The following is an 8,093-nucleotide window of genomic DNA, read 5'->3' as shown; positions in this document are numbered from 1 at the left end:
TTGGTCTTTGAATTAATATTTAAACTATTTTAATATCTCTGACAGTCTATTAAATTGAATTAAATTATAGTTATTTAAATATATATAATGTAGATATTAATGTATCTAATTTAAAATTTTTAATTGGATCTTTACACTATTTTGAATTTAGTAATTAAGTTCTTGCCGTGCAAAAATATCAGAATATTCATTTCCAAATTAAAGATACATACTTAATGGTTAAATTCTTAAATATGAACATCTTCTAATTTTTAGAATATTCTATTAACTCTAATATATTTAGATTTGGATCCTCTAAAGTTTGAATTTCACTTTAGAGAATAAAGTGTAATCTTCTACCTTGAATAATTTCTCTTTCATATTTATTATTGGTCCCACCTATAAAATCAATGGGGAGAGATCACACTTTACTCTGTAAAGTGAAATTCAAACTTTAGAGAATCCAAATCCAATATATTTTACACGACAAAGACCTAATTACAAAATTTAAAATGGTATAGAGACTCAATTAAAAGTTTTTAAACTATAAGAACTTAATTACAAATTTAATAAAACTATAAAAATTAACATAATAATTTAATCTCAAATAAAATAATCGAGTTATTAAGCATTTCCGATATCATCAAAGGTGTTAATAAACTCGATCAGATAGAATGAGGAATATAGAGGGGATACACAATTTCTCATAAACAAGATCCAGTATTCAGATCCTATGGCATTAGAGGGCTATGCATAATCTATGACCCGCAGTAGCATTAAAAGAAAGGATGGGATAAGAGAGAGTAAGGGATTGGCTATGATGATGGCAGTGTCTTAAGCTTGAAACAATGCAAAAAGTGTCAAATTCAAAGCTTCACTTTGATGAGTTTGTTTCATTATTGGTACTCCAAAAGAAAGAAGTTCCATTCTACCCTACTATTCTCTTGCAATATTATTGCAACAAATTCATAATTAAAGTGCACTTACAAAAACAAAAAATAATAAAGTGAAATTAAAGGCCTAAAACTTATATTCTTTGCAGCTCCTCACAAGCAAAGCCAATTGACAAAAAATCAACTTTAAAAAGATAAGCTATAACTTTTGTATACGTACACATCAATTCTTTTTTTCTCTTTTTTATTAGTCACAATTTCACACCTACAACTCTGTTTTTCCAACGTATTTGGTGAAAAGAGGAGTAGAAAACCAAAGGTTAGGCAATCAAGGTTTCAGCACAACCTAGCTATATTGCAAATCAAATATGATATAGTCAGTGTAATGTTTCATTCATTCATTCAACTTCATTCATTGTTCTCCAATATGATTGGTATAAGATGAAAACAAAGCGCAGATTGGTTATATTAATTCGTTTGGGGACTAATTAAGTATAAACAAAGGACTATAAATCTATAATGGCTAGCTACAAATCAATAATAGTTTGTTAGACAAAAACAGATTGAAGAGTGAAGCAGATTCTTTTTCCTTTTCGTTTTCTGTTGAAAGTTTTGAATAAACAAACAAATGAAAAGATTAAGACACAGAAGAGCACTATTGGACTTACACATATTATTACTGGCAACTAGTAATTCTCTTGGAGCCAAACAGAAAGAAATGATGAATGTTGGTAGCTAGCGAATTAAAGGTCATGGAAGCTAAGACATCATTTTGAGTTAGGGGGAATGAAGCCTGGTCCGAAATCATTCTTTCGAGTACGTAGTGACCTATGCTTCATCAAAAGAATGGTCTCGAACCAGACGACATTCCCCTCAACTCAGAAATATAAAATACATTGATTATTTGAGAAGAGTTGCAGGGAGCTAGGACTGTTTGATTTTGATTTGGCCATGCAGTGTTCTTTCATAGGGCCTTATATACACGTACATATGGGTCTATGTGTGGGGTCAGAAAACCTGGGGTCCCCATCTTGCCAAGCTTTCACGGAGTTTGAGATTACAAATTAACATATCTAGAGTTAAAAGGTTTATCATATTTTATTTAGTTTAAGTTAATACTTAAATTAATTTCTAAAGTTATATTTATGTTTCAATTTGATTTTTAAAATTTTAATTTACTCAATTTAATTTCTGAATTTAGTATTTATGATTCATATTAGTCTTTGATTCTGTTTTTGTCGCAGAACTATTAACGACTTATTAAAATAGATTGACAGCTACCATATTAAATTTCCTAACAGTTTTTTGGTGTGGCAATTGAAATTTTTTCCTAAATTTATTTACTAAGATACTTTTAAAATCTTTAAATGAAATTATGATTAGGGGTTTAAATGCTCCAAAGAGAACAAATTGAGATAAAAAATTTTAATTGCCACTTTAGATAGTTGTTAGAACATTTAGCGCGGTAATTGTCATTTTATTTTAGCATGCTGTTAATAGTTCTATGATAAAAACAAGGTCAGTGACTAACGCAAATAACGAATACCAAATTGAGGGACCAAATTGAATAAATTAAAATTTTGGAGATCGAATTGAGATACAAATATAATTTTAGAGATCAATTTGAATAATAACTCGTTTTAGTTCATATACTCCATGTAAAATATATATACCATGATAAATGAACAAAAATTAATTTCTATGTGAAAGAAAATTAGTGTAATTTATTAATATTGGTCATTGATAGGATTTATATGTTTGTAGTTGCAGCAGAATTTTTCAACTTGTGAAAAACATAAATGACCAATGAAAAATTTTTCACAACTTGCAGAAAGCTTTTGAGATTAATAGTTATTTTTTGCAACCTATGAATTATGTCATGTGTTAGCATGCATTTTCTTTTCACAAATTACAAAAATAGTAAATTTATAAACAAGTATTTTATCCAAGGTTTTGAGAACTGGACCGGTCATCGAACCGCTTTAGTCACTGATTTACTGGTTTATTGGTCTAATCGGTCTAACCGATGGTTCAACCAAAAAAACCGTTTTAGAATAGAATAATAAATAAATTATAAATAAACATCCTAAAATATAATTATAGTCTAATATAAATCTTAAAATATCTTCGAAATTTTAAAATACTACATAAAATATCATCAACTAAATCCATATGATCTTATCAAAATACAAACTCAAAAGTTAAATAGTAAAAAAAGTAAAAAAACATATCTAAAATAGGAAGATTAGGATTAAGAGTAGGAGTAGGAGAACCTTGTGATTGACTATCGTAAGTACTAGGGGATTAGAATTAGCAGTATTATTCGAAATAGAAAAATTAGGATTAGTAGTATCATTCGAAATAGGAGGATTGACAAGCAAGTTATTATTCACAGATGCATTGTTATCAGCAATTTCTTCTTGATTAAATACTATTATCCATAACCAAAATTAATAAAACAGATACAAAATTAGAAAAAAAAAAGGCTTGAATAATTCACTTGGCAAATCGAGCAGTCCACTCTCCAGCAACAACATGTTTTGCTTTGTTTTCCAAATACAAGTGAGCAATGCCAGGGACAACAGCGTTATCTGAAACAACCATCATCATAACTCTCAAGTAAATCCATTCCACATTATGGGGTTGAGAAGAGAGCGGAAGAACTTACAAGGGTCAGGATTTGTTAAAAGTGATCTAATTGCAGTTAGCACTTTGGTAATGGTTAGTGTCGGACTCCAACCATCCTTCAACATTCCGAGACTAACATGACCATCAGTGCCAACATTGCAGTGGTAAATGCGAGTTTGAATACTACCTAAAACAATTAAAAAAATCCAAGGCAGGACTTACATATTAAATTACTCATAACAAAATCAGTTTACACAGGATTAAGTATTCTAATTCTAGTAAACAAAACATCATGAAGATGATCAATTAGGAGTACCTGAGGAGGGTTGAAAGGATAATCGGAAGGAAAGATGATGTCAAGGAAGAATATGCCACCTTGGTATGCAGTTCCTGTAGACAAGTGATAAACTTTCAAACCATCGAGCAATTAGAAAACAGTCACAACAAACTTTAAACCATCAGAGTAACAGATCCAGAACCAAACTATCAGCAACTGGTAAAACAAATTTTAATACATACAGATTTCCACCGTACATACAGAACCATACAATCAGAAGTTCAAAACCATACATACAAATTTACAAATTTGTAAAATTTTCACCATTCAAATACAAGACAGAACCAAGAGAAGAATTGAAGAACCAACCTTCAAAAACAAACTTGAAATAGTTGAAACCAAACATTGAAAAATCAAGACCAAACATTTTGAACCAAGACTGAAGCAAACTTGAAGAAAAATAAAAAATGGAATAAAAATTGAAGAAGACCAAACATTCAGAACCAAGACCGAAGCAAACTTGAACCAAGACAGTAGAAGACTTGAAGAAAAATAAAAAATGGAACAAAAATTGAAGAAGAAGACCAAACATTCAGTGAAGATGAAGAAGAGAAGCCACTAACCTGGGTCTGTGCCGAGAAGCCAGTGAAGATGAAGAGCCGAAGAGGATCTGCCGAGTTACTGGGTTCTGGACACGGGGAAGAGGAAGAAGCGGCGGTGCTGAGGAGCTGGGACGGCGACAGCGCTGAGGACCTGGGTTAGGCAGCGACGATGGAGGGCTAGGCGGAGGGCTACACGGCTAGGGTTTCTTTCATTCAGAGTTCTCCAGAACATGGATGAATGAATGATTGGGGGAAGAGGGGGGTTGGGTAGGGGTGTAAGTTACCGAACCGGACCAAAAATTATCGCAGAACCGAACCAAATTTTACAACAACCGATTGAGAAACCGAAAAAACTGATTTTTTTTGTTTTTTCGAACTAAACCGATCGGTTCAGTGGAGTGTGATTTTACTAAGTTGCCCCTTAACCTAGGTATAAAAGGGCAACTCAGCCACATAACCTAGCTTTCTTCTTCCCCTTTCTTCTTCAGCCGCGAACCCTACCCTATACCCAGTCTGCCAGTCACCCACAGTCCCACACTTTTCTCCCCCATTCTTCGAAGGTTCCACGGTTCCACCTCCGACCTCCATACTTGAGAGAAGGAGAGGCTGAGGGAGACAGAGAACTCGCCAGTTGTTGCTCGAATCCTCGAAGTCGTTCATCATCGCCGTCGAAGGGTCGCCGTCGCAGGGTCGCCGTCGCAGGGTCGCCGTCGCAGGGTCGCCGAGCAACAAAGCCAAAGCCGAGCACTCGAGCAGCACTCCAACGTCCAACCAGTTCAGCCGCCGAGCAAGACTCCAGTGGCCGAGCCACCGAACAACTAGTCCCTCTCCTGCAAAAACCCAAAACGAAACAGAACGATGTCTTCGTCGGAGGTTAGATTTTGTGTTTGGTTATTTGTATTGTTATGTGAGTTTCTGATTGTATGTTTAGTGATTTGGAAGACTTATTTAAAAATATACATAGTTAATGAACAAAAAAAAATGAAGTTCTGGAGTTGTTAGATCTGAGAAAAACTTTGCAACTTTTGTTTTTTAGTTAATGTTGCTGTGTTGTTTTTGTTAACTACTAGTGAGTCTCTTTGATTGCTCTTTCTTGTTCTTGTGATACTGATCATTGCTGAAGCCTTAGAAAAATTTATGTAAAAGTAACTCCTTGCTGAACAACACAAATATTACTTCTATTGGAAATGCTCTAAAAATCTCGAATTAGATGGAAAAGTAAAGCAATATTCGTGGATGGTTTTGTTCAAAGAATTTGAGAGATTGATCATAATAATGATGCGCACGTTAGGGGATCCAGAAATCTATGTGCTCTTGGTCTTATGAATGTGCTCTCTTGATCTAAACTATTAATCTTTTGTAACCTTCTAGAATATTTCAAAAATGTGTTTTCATCCACTTACATTTTAATATGACCCCAACTCTTAATACCTAATTCTTATTTTCCACCTCTTGATTGAATTGAGTACATGCAAACATGTCAGTTTTGCATATACAAATAGTAACACATCTCAGAAAGTAACATACTGATCCAAAAGGAACTCAATTGTCACTTTCATTAATCTTGGAGTAAGGTCTACAACAAAATTTCCTATTCAGATTTCTTTTTCTTTTCCCATTATTTTTTGTGGTTTAAAGTTGATGATGGAACCGGGGAAAATTCTTGGACATGAATTAGGATAGAAAATTCTTGTTCTGGTGGAAGGTATTGGTTTATTTTATATAGAGGTTGTCTGCACCTTTTTCATAGAAGTCTAGTTTCATCTTTGTTTATTAATGAACATGCTTACTTTGAAAAAAAAAAACATTATGCCTATACTCTTATAACAAATATCATTTTGACTTCAGTATTGTTATCAACCAAATTTATTTTATTTGTTAATATATAATTAATTGTTGATTGGCTGCTTATGATCTGTTGTGGTTTTGTTGATGGAAACAAAACTGTTGGTTCTGTTCATGAGTTAAAAATGCTACTTTTTCATTGTTCTGTTTATATGTATGCATCCAACAAGCAATGAGGTGCCCAATGAACAGACCCCTGAAGTTGGGGATGAAAATGTCGAGTCCGTGGTACGTTCCTCAACAGACAGCGGCGCACTTACCAAACCCCCGTCCCATCCTAGATCAAAGAAGAGGAAGGTTGATTCAACTAATGTGGGTGCAACTTCGGGAGCAACTCCTACAAATCCAGCTCCAAGCAATGTGGACACTGATGAAGAGGATGGCAAGGATGAAGCCAATGAAGGTAACAGAAAACCTTCTAGACCTAGATCTTGGACTTGGAAACACTTTACAAAGGATCCTAAGTCCAAGCCATCACATCCTAGGGCTAAATGTAATTGGTGTGGTGCATCATATGCATGTGACTCTCATAGAAATGGTACAACTAATATGCGTTATCATTTGTTGAATCAATGTAAAAAATTTCCTAGGGACTCGGGTGACCCTAGTCAAACAATCCTTACCTTTCAACAAAAAAAGAGGGTGAAGGGGTATTTACTGCAGTTACTTTTGATGCTGAAATGTGTAGAAAAGCCCTTGCTAGGATGATAATTGTTGATGAGCTACCGTTCAAGTTTGTTGAGGGGGAGGGATTCAGATTCTATATGAGTATTGTGCAACCAAGATTTCCACTTCCAGGAAGGATTACTGTTGCTAAGGATTGTTGGAATCTTTATATTAGTGAGAAGAATAGGTTGAAAACTGTGTTCAAACAACCGAATCAATCTGTTTATTTAACTACTGATTGTTGGACTTCTGTGCAAAATCTGAATTATATGTGTCTCACTGCTCATTACATTGATTATGATTGGAAATTGCAAAAGAGGATTATCAATTTTTGTCTTATTAAAAACCACAAGGGAGAAACAATTGGTAGAAAAATTGAGAGATGTCTTTTGGGGTGGGGGATATCTAGAGTGTTCACAATTACTGTTGATAATGCTAGTTCTAATGATACTGCAATATCTTATCTAAGAACTAGAATGGGGGATTGGAATTTACATCCTTTGAAAGGAGAACATTTGCATGTTAGGTGTTGTGCACATATTCTTAATCTTGTTGTTAATGATGGATTGAAAGAGATGCATGAATCTATTAGTAAGATAAGAAATGCTATTAGCTATGTGCGTGCTTCCCCTAGTCGCATGAATAGGTTCATGGTGCGCAGAAATTGTGATTACACTTTGATTATGTAAAATTCATCGCTCTTTCTTTCCCTGGTAATGGCGCCAAAAACATGATGCCAATACCATGGTTCACAACTTCGCACAACTAACCAGCAAGTGCACTAGGTCGTCCAAGTAATACCTTACGTGAGTAAGGGTCGAATCCCACGGAGATTGTTGGTATGAAGCAAGCTATGGTCACCTTGTAGATCTCAGTCAGGCGGATATAAAATGGTAATGGGTTTTTCGAAAATAATTAATAAAATAGGGATAGAAATACTTATGTAATTCATTAGTGAGAATTTCAGATAAGCGTATGGAGATGCAATCGTTCCTCTGAACCTCTGCTTTCCTGCTGTCTTCATCCAATCAGTCTTACTCCTTTCAATGGCTGGCTTTATGTAAGGACAGCACCGTTGTCAATGGCTACTTTTAATCCTCTCTGGAAAATGGTCCGATGCGCTGTCACTGCATGGCTAATCGTATGGAGGCATCACCCTTGCCAATGGCTTCATCTTATCCTCTCAGTGAATAATATGCTCAC

The 8,093-nt window shown here is 34.5% G+C and overlaps 1 long non-coding RNA gene across 1 annotated transcript; it reads right to left on the bottom strand.

The window, feature by feature from the left end:
* Positions 3,407 to 3,679, bottom strand: LOC110267244. Its single transcript, XR_002354627.1, has 2 exons — positions 3,541 to 3,679; positions 3,407 to 3,463 (listed from the first exon to the last, which is right to left on the bottom strand). It is a non-coding gene; the product is annotated as an uncharacterized LOC110267244 (long non-coding RNA).

Source organism: Arachis ipaensis, chromosome B09, assembly GCF_000816755.2.
Source record: "Arachis ipaensis cultivar K30076 chromosome B09, Araip1.1, whole genome shotgun sequence".
Classification (NCBI taxonomy): Eukaryota; Viridiplantae; Streptophyta; class Magnoliopsida; order Fabales; family Fabaceae; genus Arachis; species Arachis ipaensis.
The sequence above is the reverse complement of the archived record's forward strand: the minus strand, read 5'-3'. Positions and strand labels throughout refer to the sequence as shown.